This window comes from Cupressus sempervirens, chromosome 8 (assembly GCF_028749045.1).
Source record: "Cupressus sempervirens isolate cs-2001-9-10 chromosome 8, ASM2874904v1, whole genome shotgun sequence".
In the NCBI taxonomy this organism is placed as follows: Eukaryota; Viridiplantae; Streptophyta; class Pinopsida; order Cupressales; family Cupressaceae; genus Cupressus; species Cupressus sempervirens.
Genome location: NC_143125.1, coordinates 438,534,633 through 438,543,759, shown reverse-complemented (window position 1 = coordinate 438,543,759; position 9,127 = coordinate 438,534,633). Strand labels below are relative to the sequence as shown.

Here is a 9,127-nt window from a genome sequence, read left to right as displayed (position 1 = left end):
AACATCATCAAATAGAAATTGGTTAAATTTCTCTATGACAAGAAAGCTAAAAATAGATCATTCAAGGTTTGATATTGGGTCATGAAATAGAACACAAAAGATTAGGTTAAAGGTAAGCACAATAAGTTTGAGACCTTATGGTTAGGGCCATTTATCAATTTATAAAAGAAAGTAGAACATTCTTATTTTTTGCATCATATCGAGGGGCATATGGAAGAGTTTCCCATTCATGGAAAATACTTCAAGCCATTCTTGTTATGAGAACACTTAGGGGATTCTCTTTCCTTTTTCTTTTCCTTTACATATTTTCATTTTTTGATAATTCTAACAATTTGCATAAATTGAATATTGTTGTGTTCTATCTTTTAGAGATTTCTTTCATATAGAGAAAGATGAGATACTCACTACACCCACAAGAGGCATATATCACCAACAAGATCCACTGATGTAGCCCTAATTTTTATAGAATTTTGGACATCTATTTGATTCTCTTTAATAAAATTTTCTATTCTATACCCTATTATATATTATTTATGTTTATTAATATTAAATTATAATATGTTTATGTATTTATTAAGATTTTTCTTGGCTAGCTAGTGTCGACATATACTATGGATGAACTATTGATGTTTTTGCACATTGAGAAAGAGGATGTCTTGGGTCAATGATCATGGATCATTGTCAAGAAGGAACCAATAAGATATCATTATCCACATATGATAAGGTGAAATTTTTTGCATGCAACATTTTTTTGATGGAGTTGGCACCAAGTTGAAGCTAGCATTTGAAACTAGTATACACAATACAAGCAGGGTTGATCTAGTAGCTATGAGTGTAAATGATGTCATCACATCTGGAGCAAGGCCATTATTTTTTCTTTTAAATCATTTTGCAACCATTCTTCTTGATGTTTACCTAGATGAAAAGATTATTAAAGGAATTATGGATGGTTGCTAACAACCATATTATGTTCTTTTAGATGGTGAGACTGTAAAGATGCTAGGATTTTATGCAGAAGATGAATATATTTTCTTAGTGGTTTTGGGTCATTGGTTCTGTTAAGAAGGATGTTGTAATATATGGAAAATAAATTTTAGTTTGTGATGTTCTTATTGGGCTTCTATCAAGTGGAATCCACTCAAATGGATTTTACTTGATAGTGGTCTATTGTTGAATGATCTAATCCTTGTTAGTGGAAATCTACAAGTTACATTCGGAGAAGCACTGATGACTCCAACTATAATAAATGTAAAGAGGGTTCTAGATTTGGAAGCTAGAGGAGTAGAAGGTATTGGTCATATAATTGGAGGGGGCATCATTAAGAGAAATCCTTGTATCTTTCCAAAAGTACATGGAGAGGTATAGACTAAAAACACTTGGGAAGTTCCTATAATTAGGGAAGTAGCTATCCTCCCTACAAACTGTACAGTTCACCAATTTTCAAAAAATTGAAAACATCATGGATTTTTTTTGAAAATTTCAGCATTTTATCTTCATGATCCAAATAGTTTGTAGTATAAAACAAAAACAAAACAAAAAAATTGGAAAAAAATCACTACGTTTTCGTGAATCTAGAAAAAAAAGTTTGACTTTTTTTTGTCTTTGGTACATTTTGTGTGGAAATTAACCTATCCTAATTTATCTTATAATGTGAATATATGGTTATTGGGCCTCAACACACAAGCATGCCATGTCCTTTAAGGAAATGGATTATCTCTCAGGTGTTACCCCTATGAAATCAATTTTCCTAATTAGTTGACATGAGATGGTATGATTAGGATAAAATTAATTTATGAAAAGGCACGATGGTTCCCAAGCCATCGTATAACCTTTTGCCTTTATATTAGTGTGTACCTCAACATATAGAAAGATAAAATAAGATAAATATTGGAGAGAACTTGATATATTGATAGAACTCAAAAAAAAATTTAGAGGAAGAATATTCTTCTCTAATAAGCATTCATACCTCCCATATATGTTCCATTGGGAAATCATTATGCTACTTACTAGAAATCTATGTTGAAGAGAACAAGAAATGTCTACAACAAAAGGCATGTTGATTGATGTACATGATCTTCTAGGTTTAAACTTCTTCTTTTAAAATGGGGATAGAGTCAAATCCTTTTTAGTTACTAGGAGAACTAGTAAATTATATTAAGAAATATTAGCATTTTAAAATCATTTGCAGCTTCAAAGTTTGATCATCAGGAATAATGTAAATCAATTTTATGTTTTAAATTTTCATTTGATCTTTGTTAGAAGAAGTTAAATTTTAGCTGGAGTAACTTTGGATTACATATATAAGTGATTTCCTACAATCTGAATAATTAATTTTTTTGATGATAATTGACTAGATATATTGTTCTACAAGGTTGAACATAAAAACCATTGTAATTAATTAACTCTATAGCCCAAAGGGTAAGAAATTGGTTTTATTTGTCTATTGGATATACTCAAATTATTTAAATGGCTTTAAGTTAGTGATTCACTATTGTTCTCTCTTTTTCAAATCAATTCATTTACTAGCACAATTAATTATTATTCATATTTTGAAGTGTTATAAATTTCAAATAATCATATATATTGTTTAAGTTTCACATGTCAATCAAATTTCTAATATTTAACATAAATTTATGCTTTTTTTATAAACAAATTCAATGTAAGATATAAAGAATTATCTTAAACATAGGCATACATGCCTTGGTCTGGTAGAGCCAAAAGAATATATAACTTGGATAATCCAAATCTAGTCTTGTTGAGTTGGCCAAAATTGATTGGATCCGTAACATAAAATTGGAAAATCTTTTATATTTCTCATCTTTGGTTTTGAGAATAAACATGACCAATGAGACAAAGGAGTATTAAAGTATATCACATTCTCATCAATCCTTGAATAAGTGATCAACTATGTGTCCTATCTACAAAAAAATGATTGATCATCTGTTATGAATCAAAAACATCACCTACATGATATGTTAGTTGTATTCACATTTACATATACATATAGTACATAGTCATAATGTGCATATAAGAAAATCCATATCTGCATCTACATATTATATGAATCCATGAACATTTGCATAAACAACACACCATATGTTGTATTTGAAAGATAAAAATCATTACATCATCCATCATATCATATCAAAATAATCATATACAAACATTGTATGCTACATCCATCATAGATCATCATGAAAGGTAAAGTGCATTCATCTATAGCATGATATCATAAGAAAATAAATAATATCATATGGAAGCATCTCATGTATAAACATAAAACTAATTTTGATACATGTAGTAAGATCCAAATCAAGCTATAATCATCATACACACCATCAAAGTATTAGGGTGATATAGCCAAAATATAAAAAAATGAGTTCTATTAGAACTCTATCAATAGAAAAGTCTCCAAATTATAAAAAATAGTAGAATGGATGCTACACATCATAATAGGATAGTGATGCATTGGAGTGAGTGATAAAAACAATTAAAAAATAAGGAAGAAGACATCTAACTAAAACCCTCTCCCTTTCCATCAGGAGGTGGAGGAAGTGGTAGAACATCTATATGAGCAAGAGGACTACACCCTAAAACCTCTATGAGTACCACAAAAACTACATCACTTATCTCTATGAGTAGCCCTATCTTATGAAATTTGTATTTGAGAAGTCAAATTGAAGATATGCCTATTATGATCTACTATCCTACTATCTCTCACAATGACCTAAGTCTACAACTCTCTGACCTATCTTTGAGCATCCCTCAATCACCACTAGACTCCCCATATAAAATCTATTATTATGGGTTCTTCTTTGTATACCTACTCCTAGGGCCCTTGTTCCCTTCTCTCCTTGTCTCCTCCAATTACCTACTCATCACCACCAACATTATCTTTTCTCCTTTGTACACTTCTTGTAGTCTTCTCCACTAGGGTTACATCCTCACCCATATCAACATCTCCTTTAGCAACAATTTCCACTATAACCCCCATAGAACCTAAGTTCATGTTATCTTCCCAAGGCATATACTAAGGTGGACTCTACACATGAGTACTACTACTGTCACTTGGATCAAATCTAGGTGCACACCCTACAATGTGAAAATGCACAACTATGGGTGACTGTGTTGGTGCTACTCTCTCCTCTTTGGGTGGTGAAGGCTTAACCTTCTTAATACACACTCCTATCCCTTCTAGATCTATGAAGTAAAGGAAGGGGTGTGTAAGAAGATAATCTTTTTATCTTAGTGTTACACTCTCATCTCCCACCTCTGGGAGATAATCCCATCTATGCATCACTAATATTTGTACATCTTGCAATGCATTCTTTTCATCCAAATAGGGCCCCCAAACCTATCTTTTTTCATCAACAAATTGAGCATAAGAAGTGTACTCCTTTGATACATTCTAAATCCACCTGAACTACCTCCATACTCATGTAATTGTAAACCACTCAATATGATAAGTAAATATCCCAATTAGTGGTAAGGATACTTTCATGTATGAAATCTATAATTATGTCTCTTCTTAAGCCTCTATACCTCTTGATGGCCTCCATATCACAAATATAAAATTATTTAACTTCTCATCCCATAATTTGTATTACCCAACTAAGGTTGGGTAATCTCACTAGTGTACCACATGATATAGGTAAATCCTAGCCACCTCTAATAATAAATAGGAGGTCTCATCATGAGTAAATTATCCCATTCCCACATTTTTAGAATTAATAATCCTTTCACCATGCTCTTAGCATGACAAAATACAACATTGTGCCTCTCATGATGAAGGTGGAAAACATGCACTAACCTCATCCCAACTTTGTAGGTTCCATCATCATCCTCTCCAATGTCCTACCATAGCCATATAGAAACCCCTATTGACCCCTATCTAGCAGTAGGAAGCATCCAATAAAGTCAAATAACATGCAAGGAAGCATATTTATGAGACCATATCTCTAGATGAGCTCATTCTAGGTGGTGGCTCTATTAAGAATTATGTCATCCTAGAAGCCACACCACAAAGACTCAATGTCCAATAAAGGTGTGGAATAACAATTTATTTAAGGACCATGGGCATGTTTCCTCAAAGTTTGGTATATATTCTCTTGTGTCACTATCATCTCACTAATGGGTAGATGGTAGGTACTCATTTTACTATAGAAATGCTCCACCAAAGAAGTCAAAAGCTCATGACTAACCCAAATTTTAGGTATCTCATGCAAGTGTGTTAGACCAAGTATATCAAATTGGGCCACCTTAATGCATGATTGGTCTCAAATAAGATATTGGTTGGGTAGATAGGTTTAAAAATGCCACATTAGAAAGATAAATTTGCAAGACGAAAAAATACCAAAAAGTAATAATCAATTGATATGAGAAATTATACTATAGAAAAATATGCAATGAACATATATTTAAATGTGCTAAAAATGCACACAAAGGTATCCAAACAACGAAAAAAAGGAAATTATAAGTAAAAAGGCTAAAAAAGCACTCAATCTTTTTTCATATGACAAAATGGAAAATATAAAATTATTGCCCATTCTTGTACAAGAATATAAGGGTCACCATACAAGGAAATATTGTTGTATGAGATTTCTCATTGAATGAGACAAGAAAAGTATTAGCATTAATGCTGTTAATTTTCCCATGGGGGAGTATATCAACATTTTTAGAGGCATGATTTAGAGCTTATGTGCTGCATTCATGATAATATTTATCATTGATGTCAAAATACTTGTTATTCTATGAATATTTGAAGAGTTACTAAGGAAGAAGCATTTGGCTCAATTTTAGGATTGAAGACCAAATAATGTGCACTTGAGGTAATGTTATATAGTATGTCTAGATGCTACAATTAAGAGCATATATAGAAATATGAAGACTGGACAAAGTTATCAAGATTTAAGTAAAGGGAACTTTTAGGCAGCATTTGTGGAAAGAAAGTACTATTTTTAAAATCCTATATTCTCTCAAAGGTGGAATTGGCTTAAATGGAGAGAGAAAAAGGTTGAAGACATGTTATAGATGCTTTGGTTTAGACGGCATAATATGAATATCATTGAGTGAACATTTATAAAGGTTGTGGGCTGACGATTTGTATGTAATCTTGGATAAAGTGTAAAATTGAAATGCAACATGTATTGTAATATTTTAAGATGGTCCTATATTAATATTGTAAATTTGGAAACCCTCACAATCAGCTCAATACATTTTTTTAGGACTTGGTATAAAGGAAAGATGTTTTTTTTTGGTTTTCATCATCAGTGATATCATTTCGTAATGATATGCAATCATATCTTTTTAATTTATACTGTACAAGCTTGGTATGTGAATCTGTGAAGATCAAAGAATATTTTGGTGTCGTTAAGGCATGATGAGGTTACAAGGAATTGTATTTGGAAAGACAAGTTGCTATTTGAACAATTGTTTCACATTGTATTATTAAAAAATAATAGTGTTTAGGCTATTTGGACAATGGGTTCATTACTCCTTTCAAATCTTAATAGGGTTAAAACAAATCCTAATAGGGTTAGAATCTCCTAATAGGGATTCAAAGTCTCCTAAGAGGGACTCATACATACTATTTGTATTTCATTTACTCCTAATAGGGTATATCCTTTAACAAGGAACTTTAATATTAGTACATCATTTTGTGGGAACCATCCCCACCGGGGTTTTCCCTATTATCAATGGTTTCCCTAGTTAATGTATCTAGTACTATTGTGCATGATTGTCTTTTTATAGTTGTTATATCTACTATTTACATGCTTTTGAATTAATAAAGATATTGAGAGTTATTTTAAGTGCATAAATGATTCACCCTCACCCCCTAATTATATTGGTGGGCTTTACTTTCTAACAACTGATATTAGTGCATCAAGTCCTTAAAGGAAAACCTTAATAACTTAAGGATAACTATGGCACATTTTAGGAAAGATAGTCTAAAGTTTGGTGGAGTCAACTATGACAGTTGGAAAGAAAAGATGAAGACATTCTTGCTATGCATAGGTTAGGAATTTAGGTTGGTTACTATTAAACCTAAGACTATGATTGAAGAAGGAAAGCTTGAGGGTTGTTAGGAATAAGAGAAAGATTTATTTATGTAGAACATGCTTGCTAGAGAAGAGTGATTATCAAATCTTCCTAAAATTGTATATGGAGAGGTAAAATCTTCAAGTCTTGTTAATAAGATTTGGAATATTTTACAAATTATATTTGAGGGTGATAAAAATTATAAGAAGGCTATATTACAGAGTTGGATATGTTTATTACAAGATTCTAAGATGTTGGAAGATGAAACTATAGGAGGATATTTTTGTAGAATATCAAAGATTGTCACAAGAATAAAAAGTTGTGGAGGAGAAAAACCAAAAAAAGCAGTTGTATGGAAAATATTGAAGACATTGACACCTTCTTATAAAAAATAATGCAAGTGATTGAACATGCTTCTTACACACCTAAAGTTGCAAGAGAGATTCTTCTTATGAGATTTTAGATATTTGAAATGTGGATGAAATAAATTAGAGAATTTCCTAGAATGGAGACTCTTTTCAGCATACAAAAAGATAGACCTATGTTGACAAGAAGTGCAAGTACAAGTGGAGACTATACTACTAGTAGCCAAACAAGAGATGAAGAAGACAAGATTGAAGAAGGACTTGCATTTCTTATGAAGAGAGAACCTAAAGGTTAAAAAAATTCTTGTTTGTTAGAAATATATAAAATTTGGTCAGATTTGTGTCACCTTTTAGGATACCAAAACTTGTTTTGGTTAAATCTCATTTCTCTATCAAAGCTCTTTTTTTTTTCAAAAAATAAAAATACCCTTTTATAGATCTCAGATTCAATATCATCATTAAATAAATTTTAAATTATTTTGATTAGTTATAATATGTTATAATTTCAAAATATTATAAGTCAATATTTTGACATTTCAAAAGATGCTCCCTCAAAAAAGGAAAAAAAGTAAATCATATCAAAAAAAATTAAAAATTTATATTTATCTCTAGAGGAGAGAGTCCTCCTTAGGATTATGTAATTTCTTTTCAAAAAGATGTAGATTTGATAGGGAAGTTTTGACGGGAGGAAAAATGTGTTGGATTTTGATAAGGTCAACATTGAGTAATTAGAACAAAGAAAATATACATAAAAATAATTATTTCTATTTTTGTTCCCTAGATATACATGTCATCTATTAGATATTTTCAAATCAAAACAAAAAAAAGATGATTTGTATATACTTGTTTGACGGGAACAACACCCTATATTTTTTAGAGTTAAAAAATGGACTTCAAAATTTAAAAAAATTAATGAGTTCTTACTCAAAATATTTATAAAATTTATAGGCATAAATTTCATCCAATTCTACACATTTCATTAGTTTACATCATCTTCCAATTCTAAACACAAATACCATTTTCATGTCATTAAAGTTGAACAGTTGCATTCTAATATTCGTTTTCTTTATAAAAGGTGACATGGTTTGTGCTTTACCTATTATTCTTTTAAATTTCCTCAAAGAGAAAAGAAGTCAAAGTTTAAAATTCCCTATGAATCAAGAGTACCTAAGGATTTCTTGTATGTCAATGAGAATGGTGAATTTGATTTTAAAATGGTAGATTTTTGGAATGATAGTGATAGTGAGGGTGATGATGAAATTGGATTTGTTGCTATCAAAGAAGAAGAGAGCCTTGAAAAAGAAGAAATAAAAGAGGAAAGAGCATTAGTATCACAAGTTGAAAAGAGAAGGTCTAATTAGTTTATAGACAATGATTGTTCCCATCTTATGACATGAGATATGAACATTTATTTTTTTGAATTCAATATTTATGATGGAAAAATAGTTAGAGTTGGAAATAATACAACATGTCACATAAAATGGAAAGGATCAATTACAATTTATGGTAATACTAACATTGTATATGTTTACTTTGTGGATTGTTTCAAACATAATATTTTCAGTCTTGGATAGCTAGTTGATAAGGGCTATCAGTTGTAGTTCATAGAGAAGACTTGTATTATCAAAGATAAGTGTATCATATTCATTGGCATAGGTAAAATAATAAGAGGTGATGTTTTTCAATTGAATCCTAATGGAATGACATGTTTAGTTGCTAAGGTG

General features: G+C 30.8%; 1 pseudogene; it reads left to right on the top strand.

Moving 5' to 3' along the window:
• Window positions 1-738: 738 nt before the first annotated feature.
• Window positions 739-1,452, top strand: LOC149543100 (phosphoribosylformylglycinamidine cyclo-ligase, chloroplastic/mitochondrial pseudogene; annotated as a pseudogene).
• Window positions 1,453-9,127: the final 7,675 nt, after the last annotated feature.